The sequence below is a fragment of the Tursiops truncatus genome, chromosome 8 (genome assembly GCF_011762595.2).
Source record: "Tursiops truncatus isolate mTurTru1 chromosome 8, mTurTru1.mat.Y, whole genome shotgun sequence".
In the NCBI taxonomy this organism is placed as follows: Eukaryota; Metazoa; Chordata; class Mammalia; order Artiodactyla; family Delphinidae; genus Tursiops; species Tursiops truncatus.
The window spans coordinates 55,365,296-55,390,830 of NC_047041.1; the positions used below are offsets into that span (position 1 = coordinate 55,365,296).

Consider the following 25,535-nt stretch of genomic DNA (forward strand, 5'->3'; position numbering starts at 1 on the left):
AAAAACAAAACAAAAAACCCCCATGCATTCAGGGGTCTAGTAGGCTGAATGGTGGTTCCCCCGAAACATATGTCCATATCTGGAAACCCAGAACCTGTGAATGCAACATTATTTGGGAAAAGGGTAAGAATCTAGAGATTAGAATATCCTTGAATATCCAGTTGCGCCCTAACTCCAGTTAAGTGTCCTTATAAGGACACAGAGGAGAGACACAGAGAAGAGGAGAAGGTCACCTGAAGATGGAAGCAGAGATTCGAGTTACACAGCCACAAGCCAAGGAAGGCCTGGAGCCAGCAGAAGCCGGAAACGGCAAGGAAAGAATCTCCCCTATAGAGCTTTCGGTGCCCTGCTGACACCTTGATTTTGGACTTCTGGCCTCCAGACCACGAGAGAATAAATTTCTGCTACTTTAAGTCACCAAGTCTGTGGTAATTTGTTACAGCAGCCCTAGAGCCTAACATGGGGGGAATCAAACACTGGATGGCCCATTGGACTCGATGGGGTATAATATCTCATCCGTCTCCAAGATTCTGTAATTCTGAATATGCCAAAATAAATATATTGAATATAACTTCATATTTCCTTCAGGAACCAAGAAAATATTTCAAGAGTATAATGCCAAAGGGTCACGATGATAGGCATCAGCTAAGGCTACAAAGTAGACCTACTGAAGTGCTAGCAAATGAAATGTGAGAAAAAGAGATTCATGTGTATGGTCTGAAAGTAGGAAATGTTTTAAAATTAAATTTATATATATATAAATATTGTATATAATACATATTCAAATTACTTCACATGTGTGTATGTATATATGAAGGATATGCCACAATCAATCTGGAATAAAATTGTAAAAGAAATTTATTTTGAACCTTTCTTATTTTCAAAAGATACAATTATTATAAGCCCTTCCCCCTCCTCCCCAAACCAGACATTTTTTAAAAGGACTCCAAATTGGTTAGTTTCTTGCTTTCACCTTCGGAGCCCCACATCCACGTCTGGTTCTTTGATGGCTCAGCTGGGGATGAGGACCTGGCTAGAGTTAATTCAAAATTTTTATTATGCATATTAAGATCACTTCTGCTCATTGTGCTTGTAGAAAATGTGACAACACATCCTCAGTATGTTCTGAGGTCACGAGTTTACTTCAAACTCAACTTACTTTCTCCTGTCTAGATTAGTCTTCTCCCACAACTTTTATCAGTTACTCAGGCTTAGAGTGGCATTCAATTTTTACCCTTTTTTGCATTTTATATATGCAGTGATTCACCAGGTCGACAAGCCATTTCTCCTGTGAAACATTCTCATCTCTCCATTCCCATCGCCACTCTAGAAAGTTCTTTGTTGTTGTGTGGACTGTAGGATGTTTAGCAGCATTCCTGTCCTCTACTCACTAGAAGGTAGTATCATTATTTTCCTTCTTAAGTAAGACTTTTTATCATGTCACTTAGCAGCCCTGCTTCCTAACCAGTTATTGTTTTAAATTTCAACTTCTTTGCCTAGCTTTCAAGGCCTTCGTGATCTGAACTGTCAGTTATCTGCAACCTTATTCTGTTCCAGTGGTTTTCTCATAGTCTCATGAACACACCAAGCTCATTTCTCTCTGCCTTTGCACACTTCCTGAAAATGCCCATGTCTCTCTTTCCTTCCACCTGGCAGAGTAAAAGAGACTACTATGTTTTACTTTGTCATGACTAAAAAAAGAAAAACTCACATTTTTCTGCTGGGCTGTATAATAACACTAAAGCTTTATCTATAATTCATTCCAAGTTGATGAGGATGCAGTAAAACTGTAAGGCAGGCCAGAGGCACACAAGATAAGAAATGGCTGGAGCAGAGTGAGGGAAAAGGAAGAGGAGATAAAGTCAGCAAGGTAATGGGTCCAGATCACGCAAGGCCCAGTAGGTCAGAGTAAGGACTTTGGGTTTTACTCTGAACGAGAGGGGAAGCTCTGGAGGGTTCTGAAAAGATGAGAGACACAGATGCTTTGGCTTCTCTGAGAGAACAAACTGCAGGGGAGGAAGAAAGGAAACATGGAGAGGCTCCTGCAAAGACCCAGCCAAGAAAAGAGGGTGGTATAAACCAGGATGGTAGCTGTGAAAGTGGTGAGGAGTAACTGAATTCTCGTATTTTGAAGACAGAGCCAAATGATTCGTTGAAAGATCTTATATGAGGTGTGAGAGGCAGAGGAGTCAAGGATAACTTCAGAGTTTTGAGCCTAAGCAACTGATAAAATGAGGCTGTCATCTTAATTTGATAAAAGTACAGGCGACATTAAAATAGACAGCTAGGGGGTGGGGTGAGGAACACAGTATGAGTGCTCAGTGCTAGAAGACTGGGCTGGAGACGTCAGCAGGGACCAGACTGCACAGGGTCCTGTAAACCACAAGACATCTAGACTATATCCTTAAGGACAATGGGAGGTTAATTAGAGATTTCTTAAGCACGAGAGTGACAGAATTGGGGTTTATATTTCTTAAAGACCGCTCTGGCCACAGTGCAGTAAATAAAGGGGAACAAGACCTGGTTAGGAGGCTGTTGCAATGGTTCAGACCAGAATGGTGATGGTTTTGATTAGGGTTCCAGTAGTGGAGAGGAACATATGTGAGTAGATTTGAGCTATGATTTGTAGGTAGAGTGCCAGACTCTGTGATAGACAGTTGTGACAGTGGTGAAGACAGAGGGGTCAAAGATGACCCTTCGGTTTCCTGATTGAGTAACCAGGTAGATGGTGGTGTCTATGAACTGAGACAGGGAATGCTGAGGAGAAGCAGGTGTATATACTTTACATGTATATAATATAGATAATATATTTTACAAAAAATATCCTTATACATAAAGTTAAGAGAAATTTGGGGTAAAAATATCAAGAATTACAAAACCTTAAAGGGAAACTGAAACCCAGGTTATGAATGAGATGGCCTAAAAAAATCATAAAGACGAGGGTTGTTTCAGAGCCTTAAGAATATCAACAAGAGATGGGGAAATGAAAAGGGGCCTGGGAAGGACTGCTCAGAAAGATTTGAGGAAAACCAAGTGTCTCACCAGAAAAGCACAGAGAAAGTGTCAATTTAAGAAGGAAGATATCATCAGTAGTCAAATGCTGCTGACAGTTCAAGCAACGGAGACATGAAGACATGTCTATTGGATGTAATTACATGAATTCATTGGTAGGTAGCTTTGGTAATATGGTAAACACGTTTAAATGAAGCAGTGGGAGATGAAGGAAGACTGGTGTGAGTTCAGGAGTGACAAGGTGAGGAAAGGGAGATGATGTGAAGTTTGCCACAGTGAGAAGAGAGCTCAGTAACATGGTGAAGCATAGTGGGATGCCCTGAGAAGGTGAGAGGGAACAGGGTCTCCATCCTACAGGTGGTGAGAGCACAGGAGGAGGATTTGCCTTGGATGGCAGGTGGGCCAAGTCTCCCATTATAACAGGAAGGATGAAAGAAACTGATCACTATGGAAACAGTTTATTCACTCAACAATTCTTCACTGAACTCACACTGTGTGCCAGGTATGGTGCTAGGTGGTGGGGATACAAGGGTGAGCAAACACAGACAATGGAGCTTAAAGTCCAGTGGAGCAGACAGACATTGCTCACATAATTGCACCAACAAGTACATAATTTATAAATTAAGTACTCTGAAGGAAAGGAACACTATTCCAGAAAAGAGGTGGACAAAAAGACTGAGAGAGCCAGGGAAGACTTCTGAGAGAAAGTGACATTTTAGCTGAGACCTCAAAGATGAGTAGGGGGCTTCCCTGGTGGCGCAGCGGTTGAGAGTCCACCTGCCGATGCAGGGGACACGGGTTCGTGCCCCAGTCCGGGAAGATCCCACATGCCGCGGAGCGGCTGGACCCGCCATGGCCGTTGGGCCTGCGCGTCCGGAGCCTGTGCTCCGCAATGGGAGAGGCCACAACAGTGAGAGGCCCACGTACCGCAAAAAAGAAAAAGAAAAAAAAAAAAAAGATGAGTAGGGGACTTTCCTGGTTGTCCAGTGGTTAAGAATCCATGCTCCCAATGCAGGGGGCCCAGGTTCGATCCCTGGTGGGGGAACTAGATCCCGCGTGCCGCAACTAAAGAGCCCGCATGCGGCAACTAAGACCCAGTGCAGACAAATAAATATTAAAAAAAAAAAAAAGATGAGTAGGAGCTAAGGGAAGGAATGTTCCAACTAAAGGAAGCAGCATATGTAAAGAACCACTGCAGGGGTAAGTATGCTGCTTCATGGAATTAAAAGAAGGACAGTATAGTTGGTCTGAGGGGAGTTCTGGCGAGAGAGGAAACTAACGCTGGATAGGAAGGTAGACTATGCAGGGCCCTCTAGACCATGTCAGACCATAGTCTGATTTTTTTTCCTAATAGAAATAAGAAACCATGGAAGGACTTTAAACAAAGGTGTTAACTTGCTTAGATTTTCAACTGATACATTTCTTCTTTAATTAACCCTTCCTCCTTGAACTTTCCTGACAATGACCAATATGCATTTTGGAAATAAAAATATGCTGACTGCTGTGGAGAATGGTTTAGAGAAGGTGAGACCAGCGTGTTGCAGTAATCTAGGTGAGAGATCACGGCTGCTTAGACTAACGTGGTGATATAAGAAATGGAAAAAAGGAGACTAATTTGGAAGACTTTTAGGAGATAAATCATAAAGATTTGGTTACGGTTTGGAAGTGAAGGGTGATGGATAGAGAGGGGTCATGAAGAACTCAATGTTTTATTTTGCCCAAATGAATGGAAGTTCGATCAAATGGTAGAACAACTTCAACAAAGAAATGTAATAGAACTGCTGAGCACTACTGAGAGCCCAGAAATGGTAATTAATCATGAGTTTATAATGATACTATTGCGTGACTCTCTACACATCTGCCTGGGTGCAGCAGGTACAGAGAAAATGGACAACAGGGCTGTAAGAATGAGAAGTCACGGGGGGCGGGGGCAAGACAAAGGTGTGACTAAAATAATGGGACATATAATGTAAACTAGATAAAAATGCCAGGTCTGAAGGTCACCAAGAAGAACAATGAACAAGAGGCTAACACACAAGCCGAAGGAGCTGAGGTAGTCATCAGAGAGCAGGATGCTTGAATCAGATCCTGGATGTGGACTGAAAGAAATGATGACGTGACTCAGAGAGTAACCAGGGGAGTAGATAAAAACTATGGGATGCAGGAGATCACTGGTGCCAAAAGATCAAGGAAATGAAAGGCTAGGGTGTTGAATGAATCATCCACTTGTGTGTTAGTGTCACCCATAACAGCAAGATTTTGAATAGAAAGAGAAAGACTGTTTCTCTTTCCTATGTCACCTGTTTCTTGTTTCTCTGTTGCCAAAACACATGATGAGTAATGGGGTTATAACTGAGAGACTGAAAGAGTGGTAAAGCTGAAGAGCATATGTCTCAAAGGAATAGGTTTTCGTATGTTTCCTTTGCCAACAGGGTAAAGAGGTAAGAATCTAGAAAAACCAACAAGAGGAAGAAAACCCCAATCTCATCTCCTGAATCTGAATACCTACTAGCACATAAGAAAATTAATAGCTACTAAATGGGTACTCATGGGGTCCTCAGGGAAAATGCAAGTTCAGTTAGGGCAAGAGATAGGCTGAACTCCCTGAGAAAAGCCTGAAGATACAGGAGAATTTGCTGATTATACAGATGCACTTTCAGAGGAAGCAGCTGGAGGACTAGAGGGCTGGGTCAGGGTCGACAAAGGAGAGGGCATTTTGAAGATGATGGAGATGATTACAAAAGGTTTTGATGTGTTTCGATGGAAGGTTGAAGTATTCCCATCTGGTAGCTTCTACTTTCTCTATAAAGTCAGAAATGGGATGATTTATCAGGAAGGAAAGGGACAACTGGGGATGGGGAAAAAAGAGAGAAGGTTTAAGACCGTCATGTGGAAGGAGAATCAGGTATCTAGGATGTATTAGTCCAACTGAAATAGATGACTTGAATTTACAGTGCTCCAATCTTTCCAACAGTTTGATTTTTTTCCCATAGGTAAGTGGGTTAGAGGTAAGGATGATGGGATAAGAATATTTAGGAATACTGAAAAGAGAAACTACAAGCATGAAGCCACTAGGGTAAAGACAGTGGCCTAGCCAGGGCAGGAAGATGGGGGCAGTCTATAAGGAGGTGCATAAATCTGCAGAGACTTTTAAAATGATAATAAAATGGGTTAAAAACAACGAATCTAATGCCTAATGCCAGTGATAAAATAATCCTTCCAGAAAAAAAAATCGTTTGTTGGTCTAAGTTCTAAACAATTGCTGCAGTGACTGTTTGATTTCTATGTGTATGCAATCTTCAAATCAGGATGTTTTCATTATGCATATGCTAATAAATATTATATCAACATGGAAGTTAATTCAAAGAACTCCCAGCTGTACAGTCAGCCCAACGAAGTGGACTAAACTACACACTTCCAATTTGATTAAATTTCAAATGGTTTGGAATCTTCGAAGCTTCCTTTGTACACAGTTTGTGTCCCCAGACTGTCTGGTGTAACATATTCCCACATATTCCCGTGTTTAAACAGTAGGTTCAAAATAAACAATGATAGCAATGTGCAATTCTTCTTAGTTCCGAATCATTTTTTTTTCCTGGTGTAGTTTTAGATAAGGTTATTCAGATACAAAAATATTTACAATCAGCCTTGAACAAGGTACAGTAAAATACAAACCTTTAAAATTGCTCCCTGAAGATGGGCACACAGAAACTGTTCAAAAGAAAAAGTATATATATGTATATTTTTTTTAATAAAAGAAAAATTTCTGCTTTTCTTTTTTGGCTATTATCATCTGTTTCATGTGATGATTATTACTGAAAATAATTTTATCATATAGAGAAAGAGGTGTTGAAAATGATCTACTTCAAGTGTCAAAACACTAGGTACATGCTACTGAGAAGTGGTTTTGAATTGACATTACCTTCTCTAGACCCAGAGACATGGGATGTAGAAGAAACAGTCTCCTCTTCAGAAGGCTCCAGGGTAAATGATACTTTCAGAAGAGAGCCAGAGATTTTACTCACCTCTAGCAGTTGTATACTACACATATATAGTAAAGAGGTTGAAGACTTGTATATATTATAGTCACTGAAGAGGGGTTTCAGAAAACACAGAGGAAAGGTCTAGGAGGGAAGTGAGGAGAGAGAGATAATAGATCAAAGGAGAAGCAGCAAACAAAAGATAACAATGTTGAAATAATTCATGGGCAGAGGGTGACAAAAGTCCTTATAAAAAAGTAAGAAGACGACTGATCTTCCCCTCTCCTTTGGGGAAGGAAGAGAGAGAGAATGTATAATAGGAAATCATATATGCCAGTGAAAAAAAGATATTAAATTTGATATGACAGGTAATAAGATGCCATCACAAGTTTTTAGAGGAGAAATTACGTAATGAAAAGATTTACATCAGATTATTCTCTTTGCCAATATTAAATATAGTTCTTTATACAGAGCTGTACTGAAAAGAGAAGGGAATTTCAGGGAAATTGAATTCCAAATAATTGCAGTAAGAAGGTTAAAAAAATCCCCATTTTTTAAAAAACTTTGTAAGTTGCAGGGTTGTGAAAATTGTTAAAGAATTCAGAATCAATTTCCTTCTAGAAACCTTTCGGTTTTTCCACACCCTTTTAGTAACTGTTGAAAAATATTCTACAGGCAAATTTCAGCAAACAGAGCAAAATTAAAGGATGGAGAGCATGTCTATTTGAATAGTCGTTTTTATAAAATAAAAATTCTGCCAAGTAAATCAAAATCACATTCCACAACATTAACAGCCATCCTGCATTTGCCCAGGTTTAACAGCACCTGTTTCCCACAAAAATCTGTAAAGTTTTTTTTTTTTTAAACTACAATTAAGCGTGCAAGGTGCATAAACCTACATACTTGGTAATGCCAAAAGATGTTTCCATCTGGAATACGAATTTGGAAGAAAAACTGCTCACCATTTTAAATTTCTACTTCACAATGTGTGCACATAATATAGATTTGCTTAAATATATCAGTGCAACTAATGGTATATGCTCTGTAAGCCACTCAGGTGCTCAAACCTTTACGTCAAAGTTATTTATTTAATTATAATACCTATTTCTTGGGGGAGAAGAAAAGAAAAGTAGAAGGGGGATTTAGGTATAAGAAGTTAAGCTTTGAAGTCAGAAAGGCATAGACTCAGGCCCCCAGCTTTGTTACTTACGAACTTGGGCATACTACTCTGAACCTGTTTTCAAATCTCTAAAATGGGTTTAGTAACACCAATCTTCCAGGACTGCTTGTGAGAATTAAACTAAACAAAAAAACCGAAGACCCAGCACAGTTACCAGGATACAGTAGGCATTCAATTATCATTATTACTATGCGTCACCTCCCCAGCACCTATCTGTAAGTGCCACAAGAGAAGATACTATGTTTGCTGTATATTAATAGAAGGCAAGGAACTCCAGCACCAGAGTAAAAGAGCCAGTGAGCACTGCCAAAATAACAACAGGGATGCTGATGCTGGATTTTATTTACTGAATACCTATTATGCATTAGGTATTGCACTTAGCATACATTATCAATACAATACAAGCACTTGTCCTATTATAGGCACTGTTATTGAGGTGCCCAAGGTCACACCGTCTTTTCTAACACTCAACTACAACCAGAGATCTTACCCCACTCGACCTTACCCCTGCCCCAAGTTGGGATTATCTATTCGTCTCTCATAGAACCCTGTACGCTCACCAACGCAGGACCTTTGACACTATTGTAATTGCGTGCTTATGCCTCTGTATCTTCCACAAGAATGGAAACTGTTATTAATACTGTATCCTAGTTCCTCGAGCACAATGTCTGGAACATTTTTACCGGTTTAATGGAGGGAGGAGTAAATGTAGGGATGAAGTGGTAGAGCTAGAATTCCAACTGGTGCCTTTTGACTCCTCATCTTAAACTAATTCTAACACCATGGACCCAAGCCCCACCCCCGCCCAGTAATAATCCCATTTTGTACATTTGTATTATTTTGTAAATTTCACTTAGTCAAGATTTCTATAAAAAATCTGTGGGATTTCTTCAACTCACAAATGAGATGTTCATGAACCAAATTATTACCAAATTTACCACTGATTTCACAAGCTGATACCTTGAAAACAACCAAATCTAGCTTTTATGTGGCAACCTTTTGGTAAAGTAAGTCAAAAAGGCAGCGAATGTTGACATCAATAACTATAGATCTTATTAAAGTCCAAAATGCAACTCCTAAAATCCTAGTAACAATATTACGTACATTTATTACTTTGGAGACTTACATAAAGCAAAGCAGACAAAAAGCTTGGAAATAAATCCACACATTTTTGAAATATCCACTTAATTTCACTAAATTGATTTTTCAATAACTGTGTGCATAAATCTGTTAACTACCTAAGTTTAAAGGTTAATTCAAGATCATCTATCAGAAAGCCTAAAAACTTCTACCTGCTTTCTAGATGTCAAAGCTCAAAATTGCATACATAAGTTAGCTAAAGTCAGTGTTCTAGAATGAATAGGCTGTCTACAAATTCCATATATTCAGAATATATTTGAGAAAGATGTATTTCAATTATGGAATTGCAAAAGGAATTACCTCAACTCATAATTTTACCCAATTTCAGCACACAAAAAGACAATTTAAAGGCCCTTAAAGTCATTCTGTTTAAGTATGGATTTCACAGGAGGAGGAAACTTGAAGAATCACTGATCTGGGAGCGACCAATGCTAACGCCTAGGTTGTCATAATCAATCTGCTTTAATTATCAACAAGTTTTTCCCATTTCTGACCAGTCATTTGGAGCTGACCTTTGACAAGTACTTACAAGTCATCGAAATCTCATTTTATTTTATAGCCTCATATTTGTTACTGGGCTAATCTTTACCTGTTCTACATCACACAACAGCTTACATATTTGAATGGCCCAGCAGTAAATTTCCATGGTCCCCCTGGGTCAGTCAGATGTTAGCTGTTAAGTAAAGCTAAAAGGATCTATGCTTCATAAATTTCCTTCAGGGTCCACATTTGCTCTTACAGGCTAGGCTTTCAAGCCCAAACATCTTTATAGCTATGTGCAGTGATTTATTAACTCCTCCTTGTTTTTATCCAAAAAGATCAATCACATATGTATCAATAAGCTGGTGTGCTGGTGACTGCTTTTTATTGTACATATAACCACCTGCCTTTAATACAAACTTGAGTCTAAAGCTTTTCTAAGCTCTTGCGGGATTTTAACAATCTTCACCTGTTTCTAATTTGGTACAAAACATATGGTTTAGCTCTGCTATTTTGTTCTAAGCCAGCCTTTCCTCTTATGGACCCAACAATATAAAAGAAAACAAATCCAGAGCACAAAAACCTAAATTTGGAGGATGTTACACTTACACACACACACACACACACACACACACACACACACACACACACACACACACACACACACACACACACACACACACACACACACACACACACACACACACGGCCCATTACTTCTGAATAGCAGTTTTGACATATAACAGGAATAAATTATTATTATTATTTAGTTTCCATTTTTAAAATTTTTATTTATTTTAACATCTTTATTGGAATATAATTGCTTTACATTGTTGTGTTAGTTTCTGCTGTATAACAAAGTGAATCAGCTATATGTATACATATATCCCCATATCCCCTCCCTCTTGCGTCTCCCTCCCACCCTCCCTATCCCACCCCTCTAGGTGGTCACAAAGCACTGAGCTGATCCCCCTGTGCTATGCAGCTGCTTCCCACTAGCTATCTATTTTACATTTGGTAGTGTATATAAACTCAAGATGGATTAAAGACCTAAATGTAAATTATGTTATAGTTATGAAATTATTACATTCCTTTGCAAACAATTAGATGTGTCCTACATTACTCTTGAGGTTTCTAAGAATTATGTTCAAACTGTGAAAATGGCTGTTTAACCTTAGGACCTCAAAAGAGGTAACAGCCATATCTAGTTGCCTGTGAGGTTACGGAAGAGAGTTCCTATCTTTACATTCAGGAATCTACATTTGGTCAGGTGAAACCAAGGTTTTCTTTTCTCTTTCCTTATCCCTCTCTAAATTAGACCAAAAGTTTAAGAAGAGGCAGGGTGCCGGCAGAGAGAGAACCACCACCTAACACAGCATGGTAAAGTCAATACTAAAATTAAGAGTCTCTGGGTGATAGGGCAGGGAGGAATAAATCCTCAGGAAAAAGTGACTAACAGAAATGTCTAGGAAAGGCAGAGAAGTCAACATAGCCTCCCACGGCTCTCCCAGACTCTTCTACACATAGTTACTTTTGCAGTCATGGTGGGACCTGACAACACTGGCCACAGCTGGCATTTAATCTCCCATTCAAATTCCTCTCATCCTTTGAGTCCCAATGCAAATACTCAATCCACTGAAGCCTCCCCCCAAGTCCCAGATCAGAATGGATGGTGCTTTAAGATTCATCAGTATTTATCCTCCATTTGGAAGCATGTACTCACATTACGGATTTGCTTTAAGATCATATATTTACATATCTCTCTCGTACAATAATCTACATAACAGGCACTGAATAAATGTTGAATTGTGTTAAATTGGGTTACAAATAAAAAGGTTTTGTATAAATAAAACATACTTAAAAATTAATGTTTATTTATCAAAAGAATATATGTACATGGTTTAAAAAGTCAAATTGCTCTACAAACTTGATGGTAAAAATATTAGCTTATATGTTTCTTAGGTAGTACCTTACCTCTCCCTCAACTCCTAACCCCCTGAGCCAACAATTCTCAATGCTTTAAGCTGCTTTTTAAAGTATTTACCCTACATATACATAATTAATACTCTATATTCCTGTTTCTTGATTCTCTGGTTTTAAAAACAACCTACTGGAAAAGATGAGGATTTCTCTCTCTTACACATTGCTTCCCCATCTCTTCCCAAAACAACCACACTTCTTCCTCCCATTCTCTCAACAAGGTCAATGCCACATTTTGGGGGAATCCTCTGGCAGTCCAGTGTTTAGAACTCAGCGCTTTCAGTGTCGGGGCCGGGTTCAACCCCTAGTCAGGGAACTAAGATCCCACAAGCTGCGCATGGCCAAAAAATAAACAAACAAACAAAAACACATTCTTTGGTGAAATCAATGTGCAATGTTACAGTATTGTAACTACATAATTATTATTTTGAGTAGACCCATATAATGAATGATATTTATATTTTCTTTCTTTTCAACTTGGTTCTTCCTGGAGTTAATTACCATCTAATTTCTTCATTTGTTAAATTTATTGATGTACCTCTAAGTAAGTCATTCTCTGACTCCCTGAAAGCAATGAAAATTCCCTCAAAATATAATTAAATACATCAGATAATCTTTCACTCCTTCTTTGTCCTCCTGCTCTCTAGGCCAGTTGAAGAGCTGACCTTCTACATTTCCCTTCACCATCATCCTGAGATCCCTCTGCTTCTCTGCTGTGCTGGATCCCTTCTTTTCCTTGAATGATGTTTTACTTTTACTGGGTTTATTCCCTTGTATTAATAGAGCACATCTTCCAAGAGTTTCCTAGGAAAGGTGCATAGGGAGATTTTTTTTTTAGGACCTCCATGTCTGAAAAGACTTTTCTACCATGTATTTGACTGACAGTTTGACAGATATAGGCACACCTGGTTTTTACTGTGCTTCGCTTTATTGTGCTTCGCAGATACTGCATTTTTTACAAATGGAAGGTTGTGGCAATCCTGCATCGAGGAAGTCTATCAGCGCCACTTTTTCCAGCAGCATTTGCTCACTTCACCTCTCTGTGCCACATTTTGGTAATTTTTACAATATTTCAAACTTTTTCACTATTATCGTATTTGTTATGGTGATCTGTGATCAGTGATGTTTGCTGTTACTATTGCAAAAAGATTACGACTGGCTGAAGGTTCAGATGATGGTTAGCATTTTTAAGCAGTATTTTTTCATTAAGGTATGTACACTGTTTTTTAGACATAATGCTATTGCACACAACAGACTACAATATAGTGTAAACATAACTTATATAGCACTAGGAAGCCAAAAAATTCATGCGATTTGCTTTATTGTGGTGGTCTAGAATCAAGCCCACAGTATTGCCCAGGGATGCCATATATAAGCCAAGCTTATAGAAATAATTTTCCCACGGTATTCTGAGGGCATTGTTCCATCACTTTCTACCTTTCAGTGTTGACTTTGAGCAGTCAGATATCATGATTCCCATTCCGTTGTATTTTTTCCCCTCTGCAAGGCTTCAGAATCTTCACTTTACCTCTAGCATTTTGAAATATCACAGTGCTTGGCACTCACTGGGCTCCCACAATCTGAAATCAAGTCCTTCAAATTATTAGAATTTTTCTTATGTTATTTCTTGAATAATTTCCTACCCTCTTGTTTCCTCTTCCTTTTCTAATGGTCCCTGACCATTCATTTTTAAAAGTGAGGCACTAAAACATTGATTGATGGGACTTCTCTGGTGGCGCAGTGGTTAAGAATCCGCCTGCCAATGCAGGGGACGCGGATTTGAGCCCTGGTCTGGGAAGATCCCACATGCCGCGGAGCAACTAAGCCCGTGTGCCACAACTACTGAGCCTGCGCTCTAGAGCCTGCAAGCCACAACTACTGGGCCTGCGTGCCTAGAGCCTGTGCTCCACAACAAAGAGAAGCCACCGCAATGAGAAGCCCGCACACCGCAACAAAGAGTAGCCCCCGCTCACCACAACTAGAGAAAGCCCCGTGCACAGCAACGAAGACCCAACGCAGCCAAAAAATAAATTTATATATATAAAAAAGATGCTCTTTACAAATAAAAAACACAGTGATTTCAAATATGAGCCCCAAATTGAATGGTACAGTAGCTTACACAGAGAGTGAAAAGCAAGTAAGTATATATTAAATGAATACAAACAAATTGGTTCTTGATTCATTTGCTGAGAAATATTTCCCAGTTGCCCCTCAACTGACAATGATCATTCCCATGTCTTTGTTCACGATGTATATATAACTTATGTGCCACTCTTCTATTTTTAAATTGGAGAATAATGAGCAAATAACTATATATCCACGACTCAAACTTAATTGATTTTTTGCATTTTTTTAGTTAAAAGAAATAAAATGCTTACAGATAAAGTGAGCCTCCTTTGTTCCCCATCCCTACTACCATCAGTTAGGATGCTTTCAACCTCAATTAACAGAAAACCCAAATCAACTGATTTAAATAATAAGACTGGAGACAGATTAGTTCCAGGATTGGCTAACTCAGGAACTTGATGACTTTATCCAGAACCCAGTTTTTCCCATCCTTCTATTCTGCCACTATATATGTATTACTAGCAGCCCAGTCATATCTGTCTTAGTACATAAAACCATTCCCAGAAATACCCCCAGAGAACTGGCCATAACTGTGACACAAGTTTATGCACAAACCAAGCACTGGTGATGGAACGGACTTACTGTGATTGGTAAACAGCCAGTTGTAATTTACTGCTGGGGGCTGAGCCCCACCTTCCATATAGCAAATGAAGAGAAAGAATAATTAACAAAATGGAGCTCTGCTGATAAGTAGGAAGCCAAGAATGGCTGTGGGTAGACAAGCAACGCATCTGCCATGGCCCCTCCCACAAGCTACTAGCTTTATAAATTTGGTGAACATCTGTATATATCACTTTTTACACTTTTAAAACACAAATGTTTAAATGAACAGTGATAGATCACGTATATCATTCTGCAACTCACTCTTCCCCTCAGTACTGTGTTTTAAGAGGTATTTTTGCTTATATACATATGTAATGCATTTCTTTGAACTCCTAATTAGTACTCTATCTCATGGATATTCAGACTTTACTTCTCTACTTCCTTACTGACGAAGATTTAGGCTGTTTCTATTTTTTTCTAATTTTTGCCCTCCTTTGAGCAACTTTTTCGAGTATGAATACAGTTTTTAAGTATGTCCCCATTTTACTAGATTCCTCCAGAATGTTGCTGATGCTAACCCTAGAGAACAATGTGTAGCTTTGGAAGTAAAGCTGACCTGTCTGTGACTCAGGTTACACATCAATACAAGGGGAATAATAACAGCATTAATCTCATACTGCTATTGTGACTATATAATTTTCAACAGTACCTGAAACACAGTAAGAGCAACTATAATTTTCTGAGTGATTACTATTGGTGTTAGTAATCTTTATATTCCTAGAATAGAGTACAGAGCCTATTCACACCTGTCGTGGGTTTTTACTGTGTGCACTTGGCTAAATAAGAACTATTTCCCAGAATACCAGCACATGTGTGGATCCAGGCTAGAGCTGAACAAAAATTGGCATGAGATTTGGAGAACAGAAGTGAAGCAGCAGACATGAAGCTCTGAAGTGAATGGTGGTTAGACCCAGTAACAGACATAGGCTGCCTGCAGATTCCATCTGGTCTTGGCGCTCCTCTTCCGCATCTAGCTCTTGTTCCCAACTGCTGGTGCTGATGACAAACAGTGACTCCAGGCCCACTAACAGATGCAGTGGTAACAGTCCTCCGTAGATGTTTCCCCACCTGCTCTCCTTTGGGGTTCCACTCGGCAGCTGGTTAGATCTTGCTTCCCACCTCCTGGCCTGAGCTGTCCAACCTGCACCAAGCTTCTGAAGGGCTGGTTAGGGACTTTCTCTGATCCTCCAACTCCCCCTTTTGGATTCTTCTCCAGCTTCTCCCACAGTTTTGTAATATCTTATGCTTATAATAAATCCCTTATACCATAAGACTCATAGTGATTCTGCTTTCCTGACTGAAATCTGACTGATGGAATTAATATCCTTTCATAATTCTTTGAGCTGTTTCTTTTAACTACGGAACCAAAAGCTTTTTATATTGTCTGGATTCTATACTTCTTTCTTTCCTTCCTTTCTCCCTCTTTCCTCCTTCCTTTCTTTCTTTTTGCTATTTACATGCTAAAGTTTTCACTCACTAACTTATAAAAGGAAATTTTTGTTTTAAATTGAATCTTGACAGGAAGAAGGGATTCCCCCATGATTTTCTGGACAAAAAACCAAAGTCTCCAAAAAGTATTTGGTTATCCTATTTATTTTTTAGCCCAACTAATTTGATATATTTTCATAAAAATCAGAGTAGCAGAAGGCCTAGTTAAACCAGGTACATATATGTGTACACTCGTTTATTCACATATTTTATGTCCTTCATTATCATTTTTATAATGCTATATATTTTTCATTGATAAAGATCTTTCACATTTTTTTTTTTGTGGTACGCGGGCCTCTCACTGTTGTGGCCTCTCTCGTCGCGGAGCACAGGCTCCGGACGCGCGGGCCCAGCAGTCATGGCTCACGGGCCCAGCCGCTCTGCGGTATGTGGGATCCTCCCGGACTGGGGCACGAACCCATGTCCCCTGCATCGGCAGGCGGACTCTCAACCACTGCGCCACCAGGGAAGCCCAGTCTTTCACATTTTTATTAAATATATTACAAGGTACTTATATTGTGGTCACTCTCTATTTGGTTATTACTGGTATACAGAATTTACTTAATTTTCATGTTGATCTTATATCCAACAAACGTGCTAGTTTTCTAATTCTAATAGTTTGCAGATTCCCTCACAGCTTCTACATAACATTCATATCTGCAAAAGACAATTTTGTCCCTTTATTTAAAATATTTATACTTCATCTCTTTTCTCCATTTAATTATATAGACCAGGACCTCAAGCATAATGTTTTAAAATATTTTACTGTATAATAACTGGCATCCTTAGCTGCTTTCTAACTTTAATGGAAATAGTTTCACTATTTAGCCTAATGGTTGTTATAGGATTGATAACTATTCTTTAGCATTTTAAGGAAATTCCCTGCTTTTTCTAGTTTTCAAATAGTTTCTATAACAACGACTAGTACTATTTGCAATCATCTGAGGCTTTACCATGTGCCAAATATATTTTACACATACTAGCTCATTGAATCCACCCAAACACCTAATGAGGCGGGTACTATTATTATCTCCACTTTACAGACAATAAAGTAAAGCATTGGGAGATCAAGTAATTTGTCCAAGGTCACGTGATGTAACTGTTTTCTATTACTATTAAAAAAATACAAAACATTTCTCAGATTAAAACAACATATAAATCTTAAAAGTTCTCATTACAAGGAAAACATTTGTAACTTTGTATGGTGATGGATGGTAACTAGCCTTATTGTCGTGATCAGCTCTCAGCATATACAAATATTGAGTCATTATATTGTATACCTGAAACTAATATAATGTTATATGTCCATCACACCTCAATTTTTTAAAAAAGCCACTCATTTATTAGCTCGTATTTTTTGTAGGTCAGAAGTCCAGGCACAGCATAGTTGGGTTCTCTGCCCAACATCTAACAAGCATGAAATCAAGACAATACCATACACAGTAAGTAAGAGTTTAGATTCAAACTCATGCCATCTGGTTCTACAGTTTATGCTCCTAATCAAAACCTATTATTGTCTTTCTAAATAAGTGTTGAATTTTATTGAATGCTTTTTCTGCACTTAGTAAAAAAACAACCACATGATATTTCTGTTTATCTGTTAATGAGTGAATTATGTGGAAGACTTTTTAGTGTTGAGCCATTGACTCTTCTCAACTGCTCGATTCAGCTTGCACACATTTTAATTTGTATTTTTGTATTTATGTCCATAAATCAGTTTGTCTACCAAGTCTGTTTCTCATATTATCCTGATCAGGTTGTTTATTAAATGCCTTCAAGGCAAATGCTTGCTCACCTTATCTCTCTAGGTTCTTGCCATCACTCAGTTTTTGACCTAAGTATTCTTTATTTTATTGTTAACTAATAGATACATTTAAGATTCTTTTTTTGGGCTTCCCTGGTGGCGCAGTGGTTGAGAATCTGCCTGCCAGTGCAGGGAACACGGGTTCGAGCCCTGGTCTGGGAAGATCCCACATGCCGCGGAGCAACTAGGTCTGTGCACACAGGCCACAACTACTGAGCCTGTGTGTCTGGAGCTTGTGCTCCGCAACAAGACGAGGCCGTGACAGTGAGAGGCCCGCGTACCGCGATGAAGAGTGGCCCACGCTTGCCACAACTAGAGAGAGCCCTCGCACAGAAACGAAGCCCCAACACAGCCAAAAATAAATAAATATAAATAAATAAATAATTTTAAAAAAAAGCATTAAGAGAATGACAATCAGAAAAAAAAAAAGATTCTTTTTTTAATCCTACATTTTCAGTGTTGGTCCAGATATCTATTCTATCATGCTCCGGAAACAGATCTTATTCAGTTTTCCCATTTCTTTTAAAATCAATTTTGTTATATTTTATATACTTTTTGCTAAAAAAATCCATTCTACCTAAAAGTTGTCACAGTATGTTCTTATGATTTTTCAGTCTCTGTTGTATCTATAAGTGTCTCCTTTTCTGTTGTCATAATTACCTCTCTGTATTTTTTTACTCAGCCACTTTTAAATAACACTTCTTCATTGCCATTCCCTCTAATCTCTATTCCTAGAATATTCCTATTAGATACATGTTGACACCTCTTAATTAACCTCTGTGTCCTATAACTTCTGTCTCATATATCTCTTTATCTCTCTGGGCTGCATTCTGGGTGACATTTTTCATTTCTATTTACTATTCACAAATTCTCTGCTTAAGTGTGTCTAGTATACTATTTATGAGGGTCTTTTTAAAAAATACATTTTTCTATGTCTCTTGAGTCACAACTACCTATTTCTTTTTCTTTTTAATTTATTTGGCTGCACCTGGTCTTAGCTGCAGCACACGGGATCTTCGTTGCATGGCAGGTGGGATCTTTTTAATTGCGGCATGCAGGACCTTTAGTTGCAGCATGTGGGATCTAGTTGCCTGGCCAGGGATCGAAGCCGGGCCCCCTGCATTGGGAACATGGAGTCTCAGCCACTGGACAACCAGGGAAGTCCCAACAACTACCTATTTCTGTTTCATAAAATCTCATTCTTCTTTATGGATGCTATTTCCTCCTTTGAGAATTTTGAAATTCTTAAAAGTCTTTTTTTATATTATTATTTCTATTTCCTTATATGTGTATTCTCCTATTTTTTCGGCCTTTCTTTATATGTCCATGGATTTCCCCTTTGGGTTTCCTACCCCCAGGACATTTCATAAAAGATTAAAGTAGAAAAGAGTTAACTGAAAGAGCTATAAACAATTTAACCCTCAGTAAGTGTATGACTCCTAGATGAAGACAGTGTATACTCAAATTGAGTTTTAGTGTCTTCCAGGAGTTCAAGTGTTTGAAACACAATAGAGAGAAGAGGAATATTTTACTCAAAAGACATCTGGTGAATATAATGATTATCTGAGTTCTAGGAATTGATCTTTTTCTAATATTACCTGATGTTGCTCTGTGTATACAAGTGTACATTCAGGCACACCCATGTGTGAAACTCATGACAATGAAGCATTTCTAATTTAATATTTGTAAACTTTTATGTCATTGGCTAGTTTTGAGTGTGAAAATACTGCTTATTGTTCCTCTGAATTAATGTTGTCAAACAAATAGGTCCTGATGTCAGCATATTTTTGCAGGGAGTGAGGACTGGGTCATTTAAGCATAATTACATTATTTTCACTGGAAAAGCCAAAAAACTGTAATAGATATTCTGAACTAACAACTTTTAAGTTGGTCCTAAAACTTTATCTAAAAAGTACTTTCTAGTCAATAATCGGGCCTTTACTCTTAGTGACAAAATGACTGTTGAGACTAGTCCCAAACCGCCCATCAACCAGCCATATCATTCTCTGCTCAAAATCAGATTGTCTTTCTTGCTCTCCCAGGGGTATGCCTGATGAATCTTGCAATGTGTTCATAAGACAAGGTAAAGAAAGGAGTGTTACTGAATAAAAGGCACAAAACAAGGTATTTTTATTATCTCTCAAATTAGATAATAAGCTGAGATAATATGCTCACTTTCTTAGTCTGTATCTGCTCTATAAAAACATCTAGCCTTTACAGAATTGATTTTAAACTAATCATTTATTTTAAAAAGGAAAAAAGGAGATAGTTTTAACTGTTTTTTTTAAATGACAGAGTAAGCTTTATTCAAATCTGTTTGTTAAACAGACTATTTTCACAACATCTAAATCTACTTTTCAGTGATCCGTTCCATCATTGCTACCATATACTTTAAAAAATTCAGTATTATTTTTTCAAAGAGAGAAATGATCAAATTCTAGTTCATACATCTTATAAATATTTTACACCTAACACACACAGCTTTACAGTTCATGCAACAGGTAGTGTCTAAAAAATCGGTTAATAAATCTCAAGAACATTGAAATGTCTAAACACAGTGTCTTCTAGATTTTTTTGTAAGAAAAGTAATCTGTAAATATCTTTACCTTCAGTTCAAGCTTGGTCATTTGCTGTGGTCACTGTGGAAGAAGTGGGTATGACTTTATAACCATTTGGAAGTGGTCCGTCTTTGCAAAAATATTACATTGCATGGGTAAAGAACAAGTCTTAGAATTACCATGTAATACAAATTTGTGAAATCAATTTCTGTATTTAAAAACATAAAACAAAGACTAAACAGTCCAAAACTGTTGTAGCTGAATATTCTAAATACGAGCCAACAGTACACTAAAAATGTCCAAAAAGAAGGCCTCTGAAATAAATATTTCCATTCTTTAAAAAAAAGACATAATTTATATGTACATCACATCGTCAGTATACATATAAAAGTCATCAGTTTAAACCATTCTGGAAATATGTATCTGAAGTAAAATGGCCTATGTTTTGCTGCTGTCGTCCTCTATTGTTTTTAGGGCATTTTCTTGTTATGCACATGACAACTGCTACTATAATGGCAATCTGTACAGCTCCAATAATTGCTGCAGTAAGAACATGAGTGAGCTTTTGCCTACTTGGCACTACATAGAGAATACTAAAGTCTATCTTTTCACAGTGCTGTCCAGTGTAACCAGACTCACATCTACAAGAAGCCTGAGTAGAATAAATGAATTCACATTTTCCATGGATACAGTAACTACTGAGGTTTTCAGGGCAAAGCATGTGGTTTCCAATATAAACATCTTCCCTTTGATCACTAGCATCTTTCACATCTGGTTGATATTGTAGTCCATCATTTTTCTTTCCCAACAAACTAGTGTCATCTGTGTCTGTACAATGACCAAGATGCCTTATATCAATCTGTTCTTGTTTTATATAAGATGCTTCTCGAACAAAACAGGGATTGTTATAGGAACTCCCATCAGAAGCAGACACAGGATTAAAACTGTATCCACTGCAATCTATATTACATACACACCCAACATTCTCTGTATCTTCATCACACTCAGCTTTATATTTGCAAGGTCCACACTTGGAGTGTTTTCCATGAACAACTCTCCCTGCCCCTTCCTATTCTCTCTCTCCAGATCCAGAGCCATTATCAGAGTAGCATGGTCCCCTTGCTACTACTATTATCTCTTCCTGGTGCTTACAACCAGCCCTTCTGGGAAAGCATTCATTTTGGTACGTGTCCCCATTTGATCCACAGATGGGAATATAATTTGTATGGCACATATACATAACTTCTGAGAATTTTGTGCCTTTTTGGTTTTTTGGCCGTGCTGAGTCTTCGTTGCTGCGCTCGGGCTTTCTCTAGTTGAGGTGAGCAGGGGCTACTCTTCGTTGTGGCACACGGGCTTCTCATTGCAGTGGCTTCTCTTTTTGCAGAGCATGGGCTCTAGGTACATGGGCTCAGTAGGTGTGGCTCTCGCAGGCTCTAGAGCGCAGGCTCAGTAGTTGTAGCACATGGGCTTAGTTGCTCACAGCACATGGGATCTTCCGGGACCAGGGAGCAAACCCGTGTCCCCTGCATTGGCAGGTGGATTCTTAACCACTGCGCGACCATGGAAGTCCCTGCCATTTTTTTGTTTTGAATTTTATTTTATTTTTTTATACAACAGCTTCTTATTAGTTATCTATTTTATACATATTAGTGTATATATGTCAATCCCAATCTCCGAATTCATCCCACCAGCGCCCCCATTACTATAATCCAAAGACCTAGAAAAATGTCTCTCAGGCAGTACATAATTACTGAACATTTGATGAATGAACGAATAGGTGAGCAGGTTCATTTATGTGTTTATAATTCTGATACTATGAACCCTGACTTTGAATTAGCATTTAATAATAAAAATACTACAAAATTGAGTTAAGTGTCTATTCCAAATTGCATGCTAAAAAGACAGGTAGGTTCCCCCCAAAATGATACAAAATGAGAAAGGAAACTTCTTTCAATTAAGTGTGACCAAGCTGTATCTTCTTAGAACAGAATACTGCTTATCATTTCCCCTAGAAACCTCTGAAGGAAAATAACATGCTATTTATTTACCAAATTCTTTTCAACCACCTCAGGAATCTCCCATTTTTTGATTTATGCAGAGACCACAAATAATATAGAAGCCAGAAAATAATAAAAGAAAGTCTTGTATCTCCCATACAGAACACTATTTAGCAAATTCAATATTAGGAGGTGACTTCTAAAAAGTTTTTCCTCTAGTAACTAATTTTTTAAAGTCAGAAATGACAAAATTATGCTACTGCACACTCAAAAATAAATATTCCTTCTATGGAATATTTTACAACAGAAGTTGTCTCAATAAATTCATTCGTCATCTACACATTTTAAAAAGGTTTAGTATAGCTGTCAATCAAACTCCAAGAGACTTGCCATTTCTCATTAACTTTCCAACTGTGTATTTATACAAACTAAATAATAAAACGCTCCAGTTGCTTACTGGTGTGTTTAATTAACTTACAGCAGTAAATTTCTATAACTAACTACTGTTAACACTTCTAGTATTTCATCACTAGACTCTCCACATCATGAACCTGGGAGTCATCATTTATATTAATGGGAGTTACTAACAAGCAGGATGGGAAGAACTAATTCTTTTATAAGTTTTTAAAAAAGGTTTCCAATAATATAAATGAGTAGCACTCAAAATTCTTGGCATTTATTATCATCAATATTTCCTCAAAAGTAAATATGGAGAACCACTACTATAAATCTAAAACTAATCAAGAACTGGTATATGAAAATTATATGAATTATGAGAAAAAGTAACCACCTGCATCAACCCTGTATGAAAAGGAGATGCTGTATACAAAGAAACATGTATTCTAGTCTTAAAGGAAGTAGCTTTAAGAAAAAAAGGTGGGGGGGCTTCCCTGGTGGCGCAGTGATTAAGAATCTGCCTGCCAATGCAAGGGACACGGGTTCGAGCCCTGGCCCGGGAAGATACCACATGCCACGGAGCAACTAAGCCCGTGCACCACAACTACTGAGCCTGAGCTCCAGAGCCCACAAGCCACAACTACTGAGCCCACATGCCACAACTAATGAAGCCTGCACGCCTAGAGCCCGTGCTCCAAAACATGAGAAGCCACAATGAGAAGCCTGCTCACCGCAACAAAGAGTAGCCCCCGCTCACTGCAACTAGAGAAAGCCCGCGCACAGCAACGAGGATCCAACACAGCCATAAATAAATAAATGAATGAATGAATGAATAAATAAATTTATAAAAAAAGAAAATTATGTTTCAATGTAATGGAGACCCTGAAAGGAATAGTACAAAAGGATAGAGTCACTTTAAAAAAAAGTATATACTAGCTATATAATTGTGAATAATTCCAATACAGAATAATAGAGGTAGCCAAGAGATAATTTAATTATCTACATAATACAGACACAATAAATATTCATAGATAGCATAAATGTAAAAGCTACTCAAAAGCCTAATATATAACCAGGAGTGAGGCTGTTAGGTTGAGGAAAGTTTGTGCAGATTTAACTGTATTTTCAAATTGCCCTCTGAAACAAACTAACTGAAACTCTCACAAAGGATAAGAGTTCCTTTTCATCTATATGCTCACCAAATTAGGTACTAAACAGACATTCATTCGACTTCTGGCCAGGTTGATGGAGGTAAAATGGTATCTCTTGTGGTGTTAATTTGCATTTTCCTGATTACCAGTGAGACTAGTAAAATACTAGTGAGTATTTTGTCCTTATGTTATTAGATATTTAGGGTTTGTTCTTCTGTAACAGCTGCTTTATACACTATGTCCATATTTCTATTGGGTTGACTGCTCCTTTTCTTATTAATATATAAAGGTTTTCTTCCCCACATATTCTGGATCCTGACCCTTGGCTGATCTATGTGGTAACAAATCTCTTCTCCTGATTTGTGGCTTACCTTTTCATTTTGTTATTAGCAAGTTTTAAGAAATGAAATCAAAGTTATGGATCATTTCTCATATTATGGTCTGTATGTTTCTGTGATTTATTTAAGAGATCCTTTCTGAATTAGAAGCCATGGACTTCTCAAATTTCTCATTTCTACTTATTATTATCACCCCGTATACAAATATTTACTGACTGACTATTATATGCAATGGTAATTTTATATAAATTCCCTCTTTTACTCTTCACATTTCTCTAAAGCCAGTGCACAGAGACTAGTGAGGCAAAATAAACTGGTTCAAGATGTGCTTGATACTGAAGTTCTTTCAGAAGAGTGAAGTGGCAAAGCCATTTCTCCTTTCCTAAGTTTAGAAAACACAACTTTTATTATTCACATGCCAATATATATAGTTAATCCCTGTTAAATATATATGGAAGTGAATATATATTTAAGTCAAATTAGTCATATATTTATTATAACCAACCTGTGATCCAGAACACTTTATAAAGATATATTACTATGCTTTGAATAAATGGATATATGTATATTGATATTAACCACTCAAAGCTAATCATCTTTGAAAGTAATTTTCATTTTTACATCAACTAAAGATTGAACTATTAACTTATCCCTCTTTTATTTATGCCTAAAAGAAAACTGCTGAGCAACCTGAAGTCACTCACCAGGCTGGGTGAGAAACTAGATGCTTTGGCCAATGGAAAGGGGCAATACCTGTTTTTTGCCAGGGTGTGTGTCCTTCTGTTGTATCTAGCCTTTGCTTGGGCAGCTCCTAAGCCTCTTCCACACTCAGCAGCTCAGATGTTTAGGGGCCACCTCCTAAAGCATGCCTTTGCTGGCTGCTCAACTCATCCCCAAGTATTTCTAACATGACCCTTATAATGCTGAGGATGACTGTCTACTGACTTGCTCTCCATCCCTGATGCCACTTCAGCAGCTGAGTAATTTCACCTAATACCAGCATCTTGTGCAGTGACAAACATGTACTAGTCCTCAACATATGGTCTGACTTCAGTGATGTAAGTCTTTTGTAATTTAACTCTCCTGTGACTTAACTATACATGAGTTAACTCTCATATCAATTTTTCATTTCAAGGAATTAGAGAAGAAAAACTCTGAAAACCAATTGATCATTTAATCCAATTCAGAAGTTACATTTGGTGATCTTATAACTGTAAATTATTGTGGGGAGAGGAGTAAAAAATGGCAGTGAATAGAACCATCTGGTTAAAAGAATGATATAAATTTGTTTTACAATT

At 38.0% G+C, this 25,535-nt stretch overlaps 1 protein-coding gene and 1 pseudogene across 7 annotated transcripts in view; both read right to left on the reverse strand.

The window, feature by feature from the left end:
* The window catches only part of LOC101316208 (diacylglycerol O-acyltransferase 2), a 364,872-nt gene that overhangs the window by 90,114 nt on the left and 249,223 nt on the right, over positions 1–25,535 (reverse strand). The gene's annotated exons all lie outside the window — the stretch shown is intronic.
* Positions 20,444–24,869, reverse strand: LOC109551970 (tomoregulin-1 pseudogene; annotated as a pseudogene).